Source organism: Saccopteryx leptura, chromosome 6 (assembly GCF_036850995.1).
Source record: "Saccopteryx leptura isolate mSacLep1 chromosome 6, mSacLep1_pri_phased_curated, whole genome shotgun sequence".
NCBI classification, from domain to species: domain Eukaryota; kingdom Metazoa; phylum Chordata; class Mammalia; order Chiroptera; family Emballonuridae; genus Saccopteryx; species Saccopteryx leptura.
Window position 1 is genome coordinate 97,795,541 of NC_089508.1, and position 15,384 is coordinate 97,810,924.

The 15,384-nt window shown below is 33.9% G+C and overlaps 1 non-coding gene across 1 annotated transcript; it reads left to right on the forward strand.

Moving 5' to 3' along the window:
• The first annotated feature begins 9,388 nt into the window (after positions 1-9,388).
• TRNAG-GCC (transfer RNA glycine (anticodon GCC)) lies at positions 9,389-9,464 on the forward strand. Its single transcript has one exon. It is a non-coding gene; the product is annotated as a tRNA-Gly (tRNA).
• The last annotated feature ends 5,920 nt before the right edge of the window (positions 9,465-15,384 follow it).

The window sequence follows — 15,384 nt, forward strand, 5'->3', positions numbered from 1 at the left end:
AAAAGAACAGCAATTAAAGCCCAAGTGTAGTAGAAGGAAGGAAATAATAAAGATCAGAGCAGAAATAAATGACATAGAGGCTAAAGAAACAATACAGAGGATCAACGAAACTAGGAGCTGGTTCTTTGAAAAGGTAAACAAGATTGATGAACCTTTAAATAGAATCACCAAGAAAAAGAGAGAGAGGACTCAAATAAATAAAATTAGAAATGAGAGTGGAGAAATAAATGACACAACAGAAATACAAAATATTGTAAGAAAATACTATGAAAAACTATATGCCAAAAAACTAGACAACCTACATGAAATGGACAAATTCCTTGAAACATACAATCTTCCAAAAATCTTTCTGGAAGAATCAGAAAACCTAAACAGACTGATTACAACAAATGAGATAGAAACAGTTATCAAAAAACTCCCAACAAAAAAAAAGTCCGGGGCCTGATGGCTTCACAATTGAATTCTACCAAATATTCAAAGAAGAACTAACTCCTATCCTTCTCAAACTATTTCAAAAAATTCAAGAGGAAGGAAGACTTCCAAGCTCCTTTTATGAGGTGTGCATAATTCTGATTCCAAAACCAGGCAAAAACAACACAAATAAAGAAAATTATAGGCCAATATCTCTGATGAATATAGATGCTAAAATCTTCAACAAAATATTAGCAAACCAGATCCAACAATACATGAAAAAAATCATACACCATGATCAAGTGGGATTTATTCTGGGGAGGCAAGGCTGGTACAATATTCGTAAATCAATCAATGTGATTCATCACATAAACAAAAAGAAGGAGAAAAAATATATGATAATTTCAATAGATGCAGAAAAAGCATTTGATAAAATCCCATTCATGATCAAAGCTCTCAGCAATGTGGGAATACAGGGAACATACCTCAACATGATAAAAGCCATCTATGACAAACCCACAGCCAACATCATACTCAATGGGCAAAAATTAAAACAATCCCCTTAAGATCAGGAACAAGACAAGGGTGCCCCCTTTCACCACTCTTATTTAACATAGTTCTGGAAGTCCTAGCCACAGCAATCAGACAAGAAGAAGAAAAAAAAGGAATTCAAGTTGGAAAAGAAGAAGTAAAACTATCATTATTTGCAGATGATATGATATTGTATATAGAAAACCCTAAAGTCTCAGTCAAAAAACTACTGGACCCGATAAGTGAATTCAGTAAAGTGGCAGGATATAAAATCAATATTCAGAAATCAGAGACATTTCTATACTCCAACAATGAACAGTCAGAAAGAGAAATTAAGGAAACAATCTCCTTCACTATTACAACAAAAAAAATAAAGTACCTAGAAGAAAACTTAACCAAGGAGACTAAAGACTTGTACTCAGAAAATTACAAAGCATTAATAAAAGAAATCAAGGAAGATACAAACAAGTGGAAGCATATACCGTGCTCATGGTTAGGAAGAATAAACATCATTAAAATGTCTATATTACCCAAAGCAATCTATAAATTCAACACAATACCAATTAAAATACCAATGACATACTTCAAAGATATAGATCACATATTCCAAAAATTTTTATGGAACCAAAAAAGAACATGAATAGCCTCAGCAATCTTAAAAAAGAAGAATAAATTGGAAGGTATCACACTTCCTGATATCAAGTTATACTACAAGGCCATTATACTCAAAACAGCTTGGTACTGGCATTAGAACAGGCATATAGATCAATGGAACAGAACAGACAACCCAGAAATAAACCCACAGCTCTATGGACAACTGATATTTGACAAAGGAGGTAAGGAAATACAATGGAGTAAAGACAGCCTCTTTAACAAATGGTTTTGACAAAATTGGACAGCCCCCTGAAAAAAAAATGAAACTAGACCATCAACTTACACCATTCACAAAAATAAACTCAAAATGGATAAAAGACTTAAATGTAAGTTGTGAAACCATAAGCATCTTAGAAGAAAACATAGGCAGTTAGCTCTCTGACATTTCTCAGAGCAATATATTTGCTGATTTATCTCCACGGGGAAGTGAAATAAAAGACAGGATAAACAAATGGGACTCTATCAAACTAAAATGCTTTTGCACAGCTAAAGACAATAAGAACAGAATAAAAGAGAAACTACACAATGGGAGAACATATTTAACAATACATCTGATAAGGGGTTAATAAGCAAAATTTATAAAGAACTTATAAATCTCAACACCAGAAACAAACAATATAGTCAGAAAAATGGGAAAAAGAAATGAATAGACACTTTTCCAAAGAGGACATACAGATGGCCAATAGACATTTGAAAAAATGCTCAACATCACTAATCATTAGAGAAATGCAAATTAAAACCACAATGAGATATCACCTCACACCAGCCAGAATGGCGCTCATCAACAAAACAACACAGAATAAGTGCTGGCGAGGATGTGGAGAAAAGGGAACCCTCCTGCACTGCTGGTGGGAATGCAGACTGGTGCAGCCACTGTGGAAAACAGTATGGATATTCCTCAAAAAACTGAAAATCAAACTGCCTTTTGACCCAGCTATCCCACTTTTAGGAATATACCCCAAGAACACCATAGAACGGCTCCAAAAGGAGAAATGTAACCCATGTTTATGGCAGCATTGTTCACAATAGCGAAGATCTGGAAACAGCCCAAGTGTCTGTCAGAGGAGGAGTGGATTAAAAAGCTTTGGTACATATATACTATGGAATACTACTCAACCATAACAAATGATGACATCGGATCATTTAAAATAACATGGATGGACCTTGATAACATTATACAGAGTGAAATAAGTAAATCAGAAAAAACTAAGAACTATATGAATCCATATATAGATGGGACATAAAAATGAGACTCAGAGACATGAACAAGAATGTGATGGCAATGGGGGTGAGGGGTGGGGGGAGGGGGGATGGGGCGAGGAAGGAGAGAGGGGTGGGGGAGGGGAGAGGCACAAAGAAAACCAGATAGAAGGTGACAGAAGACAATTGGACTTTGGGTGAAGGGTATACAGCACAATCAACTGTCAAAATAATCTGGAGATGTTTTCTCTCAACATATGTACCCTGATTTATCAATGTCACTGCATTAAATTTAATAATTAAAAAAACATTATAATCAAGCTGCCATAAACAAATATAGAACCTTGAAAGTTGCAAAGAAAAATGACTAATCACATACTAGAGATTTCCAATAAAATTATTAAAGGATTTATCATCACAAATTTTGTCATCCAAAGGTTAGTAGAATAAGATATAGGAAATGCTGAAAAAAAAATCTTGTCTAAGAATTATGTCTCTGGCAAAAGTGTCCAAAAATGAGGGATAATGATCCATTTTAATACAAACAAAACTTAGGAAGTTTATTACCACTGCATCTTTCCTACAATAAATGCTAATGTGAATCAATCAAGTTGAAATGAAAGAAGACTAGACAGTAATTTTTTTTTAAAAAGGTGAATAAATGAACATATAAAAAAACTGGTATTATTGTAATTTTGGTTTGCAACCTCACTTTATTTTCTACACCATTTAAAAGTAAAATATATAAAGAAAACTACAAATATATTTTAATAATTTCACAATATATAAAGATGTATTTAGCAAAATCAATAACATAAGGAGAGGGAGAGAAGCTATAGAGTTTTTATATGCAATTGAAGTTTTATGTGTATTAATTTAAGATAGATTATCATAACTTTAGGCTTTGATATTCCCCATGACAATCAAAAAGATAAGGTATACAGTATATACAAAAAGAAATGAAAAGAGCACAAAACATGTCATTATAAATCAACTAAGCACCAAAGAAAATAGTAATAAGGGAAAAGAGTGAACAAAAATCTATAAAACATATAGAAAATGAAATTATAAAAGTGCAGAAATTAATTTAAATGTATATGAATTAAACTCTCAAATCAAAGGTTACAGTTTGGAAAATATATTTAAAAATGTAAGATCTAACAATATGTTGTCACAAGATACACACTTTGGATCTAAGAACACACATAGGTTGAAAGTGAAAGGATACAAATATATTCCATGTAATTAGTAACCAAAATTGAACAGGGGTGGCATTATCAATATCAGACAAAATATACTTTAGGTCAACATTGTTACAAGAGACAAAAAAAAGTATATAATGATAAAAGAGTCAACCCACAAAGAAGAGTTTAATCATTTATACATCAAAAATTATAATCCTTTTTGGAGTGTTTGGAAGACCATCCAAAAATTTAATGGAAAGAATCTGGAAGTGAGTAATCCATAAGGCAAAGATAATGTCTTCACACAACCCTGGGTAACAATTTATGTGTTCAGGAGGCTCAAGACAGCCCAACATAGTATTAAACTCAAGGAATACTTGAGTTTTCAACTGCAAGTTGAAATGTCTTCTGTAATAGCTTAGTCAGCAGAGCTTGAAGTATCTAATCACAACATCTGCCAAAATATTGGCTGACCACCAAACTGGGCAAACAGTTGTCTGGTCCCTCAGGAATCATGCTAGGAAAATATGAATTATATTTTAAAATCTGATGAGTGACATCAGCTTTGGAGAAACAATGTAGGGGAAACAAAATCACAGTTCAAATCCAGCCAAGTTAGCAAAACACATAAACAAACAAAACTCCTCAAAAAATAAAAATCATTCAGAGTTGCTATAAAATATTATATGAAATACATAATTTTCACCAAAAATAATAGACATACAAGACAAAGGAAATTATAATTTGACTCACACTCAAAATAATAAACTATTTAATAAAAGTTGACTCTTTTTGGGCTCAGATAATGAATTAACAGAAATAGACTTTGAAGCAGCTATTATAAATATATTCAAAGAACTGAAATACCATATAATTAAAAAATTAAAAGACAATATGCAAACAATTTTTCAACAAATAGGAAATACAGTGGTACCTTGAGACACGAACAGACCAACATACTTTTTTAAAGATATGAGCTGCGACTTGGTCCGTATTTTTTTTGAGATCTGAGCAAAATTTCGAGATACGAGTCATGATTTTGGAAGCTGCCACTAGTTGGCACATTGGTGCACGGGTCCAGTATCGGCAGTTTGCTATACAAGTTGACTGACTTACAAGCTCAGTTACAGAACAAATTAAATTTGTATCTCAAGGTACCACTATATCAACAAAGAAATTAATAACTCTAACCAAAAGAAAATTTGAGAGTTGGAAAGAACAATACCAAAAATAAAAAATTCACTAAATATTAGCAGCAGTTTTGTGATGACAAAAGAAAGAACCAGTTAATATATATCAATAAAAATACAGTATAAATAACAGAAGAAAAACTCATCAAAGTATTGTAAGAATGAAGAAAGTGTCTAAGACCTCTGAGATAGAATAATGCAATACAACACATGTATAATAGCAACAGTAGAAGATTAGTGAGAAAAAAATATGTGTCTTAAGGAAAAGAAAGAAAAGAAAGAGCAAGCATCACCTGAGGGATTTAGATGGAGAAGAACTGAGCTTAATGAACTCAAACAATGGCCACTATCTTGCCAATAATGTGAATGAGCCAAGTTTGCAGTGGATGTTTCAATTCATCCTTGACCCACTTAACCGTACATAGATCAAGACCAGCTATTCCCATAAAACCCTGCCCAAATGAAAGATTTGTAAGCAAAATGAATGATTTTTGTTGTTCTCAACCACAAATATTCAAAGTGGTTTATTATATAATAATACACAATATAATTTGTAAATCATCTCATGATATGTCTGATAATAAATAAATATACATATACCATTTGGGGCCTTTTAAATTTAGAAAAGCCTAATAAAATGCAATGATCAGGTAAATGGTGATCAATATGTACTCTACTGAGCATAAACCTGCATGCCTTGGGAATGTAATTCATTGATATATGACAAGTTTAATTCTAGATATGTTGTTTGTGAATGTTAGGGCATTTAAATTTAAATTTAAATAATAATATTATACTAGGTAACAAGAATGATGACTGTGGATATGTAAATTGATTTATAAACACCAAATTCTGTAAACCAAAAATAGAGACTGTAAATCTTTTGAGTAACATTTTAACATAATACTTTACTATGTTTTTCCCTTAGAAATTATATAGGGAAGGTAGAAAAAATGTTATTTAAAGAGGTTAATTCATGTTTCTTTGTGCAAGTGAAATGCTGGGGCATTGTATGTATTGTTTAAGCCCAAGAAAAATATAGTTACACTACCCTTTACAACAAGCTATTAAGAAATTGGGGGCTGCTCAGAGAAGAAAAATATTTATTAAGAAAGGGAGCAGAGAGGGCTTAAGTAATAGTCAATGGTGGCTGCTGTGAAGAAAAATACATCTAACAAAACAATTCCTTGCATATGGGCAGAAATTTATTATTTCTATTTTATTGCTATTTGGCCATTTGATGTGACTTGATTTTCTCAACCTGTCTCATTAGATCTAGATGCAACAATGCTTTTTGTGAGTATCTTTTTTTGAGAGGAAGGGTAAGTAGAATGGGAAGAAAGAAAATAATTTCTCCCTTGTCAGATTGGTTGGAGCATCACCTTGACACACAAAGGTTGTGGGTTCAATTCTCTCTCAAGGCACTTACAGGAACAGATTGATGTTTCTTTCTGTCACTGTCTCTCTTTTCCTCTTTCTCTAAAAATCAATTTTAAAAATTAAAAAAAAATCATTTCAAAGACATGAAGTGAATTTCAGATATGAGTCATGTTATAGACTAATTTGTATTCCACTTCCAAATTAATATGTTGAAGTTCTAAACCCTGATGTGTCTGTATTTGAAGATAGGTCCTTGAAAGAGTGAAATCAGGTCATAAGGGAGGGTTCTTAATGCAATAGGACTGGTATCTTTATAAGAGGAAGAAACATCAGAGATTTTTGTCTCTCTGCCTCTGTCTCTCTCTCTCTGTATGCACACAAAGGAAAGGTCATTTGAAGATACAGCAAGATATTGATCATGTTCAAGCCTGAAAGAGAAGCCTCACCTGAAACCAACAATACGGGCTCCTTGATCTTGGACTTCCAGTCTTCATAACTGTGAGAAAGTAAATATCTGTTGTTGAAGCCACTCTTTCTGAGATATTTTATTTTGTTGGCCCTAGAAGACTGAATAAATATCAGTAGTTTAGAAGCATCATACAACCATCTAAACTTATATAAAAGGAAAATAAAGTTGGTGGAAACTGAAAATTTAAACTAGAGGTAATTTTGAGAACAAGTTCATGAGGACCTAAAGAATTTCATAAGTAGTACAGATAATTTGAGCCAGTTTAATATAATGGACAAAATTAAATCATGTGATTCCTATATTTTATTTTAAATGATTTATTTTAGATAAAGCCTGTATTCTTATATTAAAAGACTAAAGAATAAAAGAAACATTAGTTTTTCTGATACAATATGGTTTATTTGTTTTGTTTCTATTTTATTTTGTTCTGTTCCAAAAATCTGTATATAGTGATCATTTTTGTTTTTCATATCTTGAAGCAAAGTAGTAATACCTATAGTCTTTTTATTTTTAAATTAACCTTTCAATATGAAAATTCTGTTCATTCAATTTGATTTGGAATTGACAAAATATGAATGTTATGATGAAGAATGTCCAGTTAACTGCTTTCAGTTTAATGAATTTCATTGTCTGTGGTATAAAAATTAGGTGCCTTCTACATCTGTCAATTGCATAATTAGTCACAAAAATATGATCATAACTTTTAAACAGTGAATACCTGAAAAGGATTATTGGTGAACATAGCTTATAATTTCAGTTTATAAAGAGATTGGCAAATGTTTGTGTGTTTGTGTGTGTGTGTGTGTGTGTGTGCGCATATCAAGCAAAATAAAGAAGTCTCTTCATTAAGATTAGCTAATAAAATTACAGAGAAAAAAACCCAGAAAATTTGGAGAATTGATAAAAAGGTTCTGCCAAATGTAAAATTGGAAATTTGAATAAAGTCCTATTTATTGAAATTGAACATCTTATATTTTTTATTGTTGCATAATATATATATATTTTTACAGAGACAGAGAGAGAGCAAGAGAGAGGGATAGACAGGGACTGACAGACAGGAATGGAGAGAGATGAGAAGCATCAATCATTAGTTTTTGTTGCGACACCATAGTTGTTCATTGATTGCTTTCTCATATGTGCCTTGACCGTGGGGCTACAGCAGACCGAGTAACCTCTTGCTCGAGCCAGCAACCTTGGGTCCAAGCTCGTGAGCTTTGCTCAAATGAGATGAGCCCGCGCTCAAGCTGGCAACTTCAATGTCTCGAACCTGGGTCCTCCGCATCCCAGTCCGACGCTCTATCCACTGTGCTGCCACCTGGTCAGGTGTTGCATAACATTTTTAAATAGTAAAACATCTAAATCATTATATTCACTCATTGTTCCTTCAAAAAGCAAGTAAAATTAATGTTTATGACATTTCTATTTCCATGTATATATAAACTTTAAACATTGTCTAAAGATATGCTATGTGTGAACTAGCATATCTATAATTTTAATATAACTTTTAAATTACTTTTCATATTATTAAAATGTAAAATTAATTTTATATATACTTATATTTTTATTAGATGATTAAATAAAGGTTAATTTAAATATTTGTCCATTTTCTCTATTATCAATAATAATACAACTAACATATTTATGATGAGATACCTGTTTCCTTTAGACACAAATGACTTGTTATCTATTGATAGTTATTCCTATACAAAGATACATTTAATGCTTTTTTTCATCCTTTCTTATATATAACATGTGTGCTGACTAGAGATTTTATTGTTTTTGTTTTGTTTGTTTCTTTGTTTTTGTATTTTTCTGAAGTGAGAAGCAGGGAGGCAGAGAGACAGACTCCCACATGTGCCCTACTGGGATCCACCCAGGATGCTCACTAGGGGAAGATGCTCTGCCCATCTAGGGCATTGCTCTATTGCAACCAGAGCCATTCTAATGCCTGAGCCATCCTTAGTGTCCAGGCCAACTTTGCTCCAATGGAGCCTTGGCTGAGGGAGGGGAAGAGAGAGATAGAGAGAAAGGAGAAAGGGAAGGGTGGAGAAGCAGATGGGCACCTCTCCTATGTGCCCTGGCCAGGAATCAAACCTGGGACTTTCACAAGCCAGGCTAACACTCTACCACTGAGCCAACCAGCCAGGGCAGAGATATTATTGTTTTTATTTTTATTTTTAACTGGTTCATGTCCAGGAAACTATGTTGCAGAGTAGTTATAAGTAACTTAAATTTAAGTGCTCTTAGGTAAATTATTTTGGATAAAGAGGTATGGTAGAAATAAAAGGTATCAATAAAGAGCTGTCTTTTCTAATTTTGGCAAGGTCATTTCCACCATTAATAAAAACCAGCAATTTTGAAAAATAAGGGCCCTGGCCAGTTGGCTCATTGGTAGAGCGTCGGCCTGCCGTGCGGAAGTCCCGGGTTCGATTCCCGGCCAGGGCACACAGGAGAGGCGCCCATCTGCTTCTCCACCCCTCCCCCTCTCTTCCCCTCCTGCAGCCGAGGCTCCATTGGAGCAAAACATGGCCCGGGCGCTGGGGATGGCTTCTTGGCCTCTGCCCCAGGTGCTAGAGTGGCTCTGGTCGCGACAGAGCAACGCCCCGGATGGGCAGAGTATCGCCCCCTGGTGGGCGTGCCAGGTGGATCCCGGTCGGGCGCATGCGAGAGTCTGTCTGACTGCCTCCCCGTTTCCAGCTTCAGAAAAATACAAAAAAAAAAAAAAAAAAGTAAGGATATACAGTGAATGTAAATATTTATAATTTCTTTGGATAGTACATCTAACCCAGTATACTGCTTAAAAAATACTATTTAAAGATCAAATTGTATTTCATTGAAATTGTAATAAACTTCAAATTATGAACAAATTCCTCTTTGCACATTTACCTTTATGTATTTTTCATGGCGTCTTTCAATAGATGTTAATTAAAAGAAATGTGATACTTGCATTTATACATATGTATATAAAAGAAAAGCTACAAAATATATAAAATGAAAACTAAAGATGTGATCAAATGGCATTTAAAAATTATTTATGCTTGTCTAATAGCATAGAAATAACTCAGAATTTATAAAATGGCATGTACAATATACATATCAAAAGGCATTTTTTATATCAATAAGTGCCATCAAGACATTTAGAATACTTTCATGAATCCAAAAGGGCACAGTAAGCAGAATGCTATTTGTAGTTGTTTAGCATCTCTTTTAAAGTAATTTATCTGCTTTAAATAAAATCATATTCACCTATAGATGATAAAATCTCCATAAATAAAATATTAAACATAACATTAAAATTAATGTCTTGAAAATTTTATTTTCTAATGTTGCTTTCTCTTCTAATATGAAGCCAAAAAATCACAAAATAAAGAACACCAGAAATAACTTTAAGTATTTTTTTCTGGGAGAGTTCTTTCATGATTCATTACATGCAGACATTTGAGCTTTTTTATATCTAGATTAAATTTTCCAAGAGATTTTCTTTAGTACTAAGAAATATCTCTCAAATTGCCTGACAACTATATTTCAGTAAAAATTATTTTTAGGCTTCCATTTTGTGTTAGCTGACCCTGCTTGAATATCTACATTTTATGCTGTGTAAATAGAACCTCTTTTGTACTATTTTCCTCAACATTTTTTATATTAGTCCAATCTGGAATCCTAGCAACAGGCCACTTTGCTATGTGTTATTTCTCTTTTTGAGCTAATAGCTTTTAATGGTCAGATAGCAGAGATTCAGAAATGATGTTATTGAATGTTTGGCACCAAAACATTTAGTTACCTGAATCATCTCTTTCTCCCACCAGAATCTTAATGAAACCTCCTTCTTAAATCTTTGAAACATATTTTTAAATACAGTAATTCAATTTACTTTTGTTATTTAAAAAAGCAAGCAGGAGTGACGTCAGAGAAATGGCGCCGTGAGGAGTGCTCCTGATACCTCTCCCTGAAACTTCAACAAATTCAACAATTAGAGACAGAAAAACAATCTTGGGAGCATCTGAAATACACATACATCAAACAAAGGTATGATTGGGCAAAAAGGTGGCTGAATAGATAATCCACTCTGAAGGAAATAAGGCAGGGAACAGAGTATTCCCCTTTCCAAGTGAAACAACCCTTTCCTGAGGAAGGGCTATTTTCACTTGGAACTGAGAGGAAGGGAGGACTGGGACCGAGAGAAAAAGCTGGGCTAGGGCAGAGACATTCAAGCCGAGGAGAGGGTGTGCCTGTGGTTCAGCCCACGTGGAGCTAACACCAGCGACAGACCCCAGCAGAGATGGACGAGCAGTTGCCTTGTTTACTCCCGGTATCCCAGTTGGCGAGTGCGGGCAGTATGCAAGTGGATACACCTTCTGTGGGCTGTGACCAGAGTTTCTGAATATTCCCGGCTTCCCAAACAACAGTGTGCGGGAAGTGCATGAAAGCTAGCTTCCTTACACCTGGACATGTCTGAGTATATCTCCTCTACCAGCCATACAGGCTAACAAAGCACACTCCTGGGGAAGAAAACTGCAGAAGTGGGGGGGGGGGGAGGCATGCAGGCAGTTTGCAGACAGCTTCTGGAGAGCAGACCTGCAGAGTGCTGAGGCATACTAGACATGCCCAGAGGCTCATAAAAAGACACCTGAAAGGCAATCGGCTCTAGGCTCTGCCTGATTAAGCTGGAGGCTCTGGCTGGCAAACCCTTACCCAGAACCCTGAGTTGAGTGGGGATAGAGGAAGGATTTGGCAGCTCTTAGAACCTCTTGCTCTCCGGGTAGTGACTAGGGCAATTTCATAGCTGTGTCCCCAGGCTGCTGGTTCAGAAAGAAGAGATTTAGGAAGAGGCTCTAGAAAAATGGACTCTCCTATTGTCAGAGCCAGCAAATGCTAATAAGCCCCACCTACCAGTGGGACAGAGGCCTAGTTTGTGTCATCACCATAGCAACACAACAGCAAATCTCTGCCTAAGAGTGCCACAGGGGAAGAACCTGGGGTACAGTATCATGGGCCAAAAAGAGAGAAAATAAGGAAAAAGGAAGAAGCTAACTTCTCAAAACCTGGGAAAATCCAGTCTTTATAACTTTTTCTATTTTTTCTTGTATTTTTTTATCTTTTTTTTTCCTTCCATCTTGGTTATTTTATCCTCTTTTCATTTTATTCTTTTCATTTTGAACTTTATTTCCCATAGGTGTTACATTTTCCAATCATTTTTTTTCTGAGTGTTACATTTCAAAAAACATAATTCAATTTTTTTTCTCTCTTTCTTTTTGTTTCCTCTTTTCTCTTTCACTTTTTCTCTCATTTGACTCTCATCCACAAGCAAATTATTATATTCTGGATTCAAAGTTTTTTTGTGTGTGGCATTTTGTATGCTTTCTTCTTTGCTTTTTATCTCTTTAGCATTTCTCCCAACTCTGGCTCTCCATTCAATAGTTTTTTTGCCACTTAATACAATAAAATCTTTATTTTTCACTTTATTTTTTTTCTTTTTTTCTATTAGACTATTTCTCTCATTTGACCATCATTTACAAACAAAATATTCTTTCTTATTCCAAAATTTTTCCTTGTGGCATTTTGTGGGTTCTTGCCTCGATTTTTGCCACTTTGCACTCCCCCCAACCCAGGCCCTCAGTTAAATGTATTTTTGTTCCACTTAGCACAATAGAATTTTCAGTTTTTCACTGCATTTTCTAAAAAAGAAAACTTTTAATCAACTCTTATTAGTGTTATTAATAATACCACTCTCAAATGCCACTAAAGAAAAAGAAATTGAATATCATAGATACAAAAGACAGAGATGTAGCTCAGATAGATGAGAAAAAAATTTATAGAAAAAAATTTTAATAGCTTAGAAACCTTGGAGTTAAATAACAGAGAATTTAAAATTGAAGTCCTAAAAGTACTCAGGGTATATAAGAAAGCACAGAAAGGCAATTTAGGGAGCTCAAAAAACAATTCAATAAACAGAAACAATACTTCACCAAGGAAACTGAAACTATGAAAATGAATCAAACAGAGATGAAAAACTCAACTCATGAACTGAAAAATGAGGTAACAAGCTTAGCCAATAGAATAGGCCAGATAGAGAATTAATGACATATGAGACAGACAACTAGAGGCACTACTAGAAAGAAGAGGAGAAAGATTAATGAATTTAAAAAAAAAATGAGATAGCCCTACAGTAATTGTCTGATTCCATCAGAAAGAGAAACATAAGAATAATGGGCATATCAGAAGGAAAAGAGAGAGAAAATGGAATGGAGAACATATTTAAACAAATAATAGATGAGAACTTTCCAAGCCTGTGGAAAGAAATAAAACCTCAAATTAGAGAAGCAAACAGAACACCGAGTTATGTTAACCCTAATAAACTTACTCCAAGGCATATCATAGCAAAATTGGCACAAACCAATGACAAAGAAAAAAATTCTCAAGGCAGCCAGGGAAAAGAAGAATATAACATATAAAGGAAGGCCCATTAGATTATCAACAGATTTTTAAGCAGACACTCTACAAACTATAAGAGAGTGGACCCCAATATTTAAATTTCTAAAGGAGAGGAACTTCCAGCCAAGAATACTATACCCATTGAAGCTAGCCTTTAAATACAAAGGAGCAATAAAAACATTCACAGATACAGAAAAGATGAGAGAATTTATCACCAGAAAAATCTCACTTCAGGAAATACTAAAGGGTGTTTTCTGACCAGACACAAAGAACAAAACAAAACAAAATTACAAGTAAAAGCTCCATCAAGATCACAATAAAAACAAGATTAATCTGTGACAACAAAAACAAAAAGGGGAGAGGACAAAGATTAACAGTGTAGCAAAGGAGGATGGAGTGAAGAAGCACTCAAGAGATGATGTACTACAATGAACATGATATGTGTTCTTTCCATTACTTAAAGGTAACCACCTCTGAAAAAACCACCACAGAAGCACATGGCTTGAAAAAAGAAGTAACAGAGAAAAGGAGTATGGATTACAACCAAACAAAAACAAATGATAGAAAAACAAAAGAGAAGAGTCAATCAAGATACAAAACTAACAAAAGCAATATATAAAATGGCAATAGGAAACCCTCTAGTGTCAATAATTACACTAAATGTAAATGGATTGAACTCACAAATAAAAAGACAAAGATTAGCAGATTGGATTAAAAAAGAAAATCCAACTGTATGCTGCCTACAAGAAACACATCCAAGCTACAAGGATAAAAATAAATTCAAAGTGAAAGGTTGGAAAATAATACTCCAAGCAAATATAAAAAAAAAGCAAGTGTAGCAATACTCATATCTAACAATTCTGACTACAAGATAGCAAAAGTAATCAGAGACAAAAACGAACATTTCATAATGATAAAGGGGATATTGAATCAAGAAGACATAACACTTCTTAATATAGAAACACCAAACCAAGAAGCAACAAAATATATGACAGCTACTGACTGACCTAAAAACAAAAACCGACAAAAATACAATCATACTTGGAGACCACAATACACTGCTGATGGCTCTATATTGTTCATCCAAACAGAAAATCAATTAAGAAATATTGGCCTTAAATGAAACACCAGGACAATGATAGACATCTACAAGACATTTCATCCCAAAGTGCCAGAGTTCATATTTTTCTCTAGTGTACATGGAACATTCTCAAGAATTGACCATATGTTGGGCCACAAAAATAACATCAACCAATTCAGAAAGATTGAAATTATACCAAGCATATTTTCTGATCATAAAGCTTGAAACTAGAATTCAACTGCAAAAAAGAGGTAAACAAACACACAAAAATGTGGAAACTAAACAACATACTTTTAAAAAATGAATGGGTCAAAGAAGAAATAAGTGCAGAGATCAAAAGATATATACAGACTAATGAAAATGACAATACAACATATCAGAATCTATGGGATGCAGTAAAAGCAGTGATAAGAGGGAAATTCATATCACTTCAGACCTATATGAACAAACAAGAGAGAGTCAAGTAAACCACTTAACTTCACATCTTCAGGAACTAGAAAAAGAAGAACAAAGAAAACCCAAAACCAGCCAAAGAAAGGAAATAATAAAAATCAGAGCAGAAATAAGTGAAATAGAAAACAGAAAAACTGTAGAAAAAATTAATAAAATGAGGAGCTGGTTCTTTGAAAAGATCAACAAAATTGGCAAACCTTTGGCAAGACTCACCAAGGAAAAAAGAAAAAGGACTCATATAAACAAAATCCAAAATGAAAAAAGAGAAATCACCACAGATATTATAAATATACAAAGAATTATAGTAGAACACAATAAAAAACTATATACCACCAAATTTAACAATTTAGAAGAAATAGATAAATTCCTAGGACAATACAATCTTCCTAGACTGAGTCA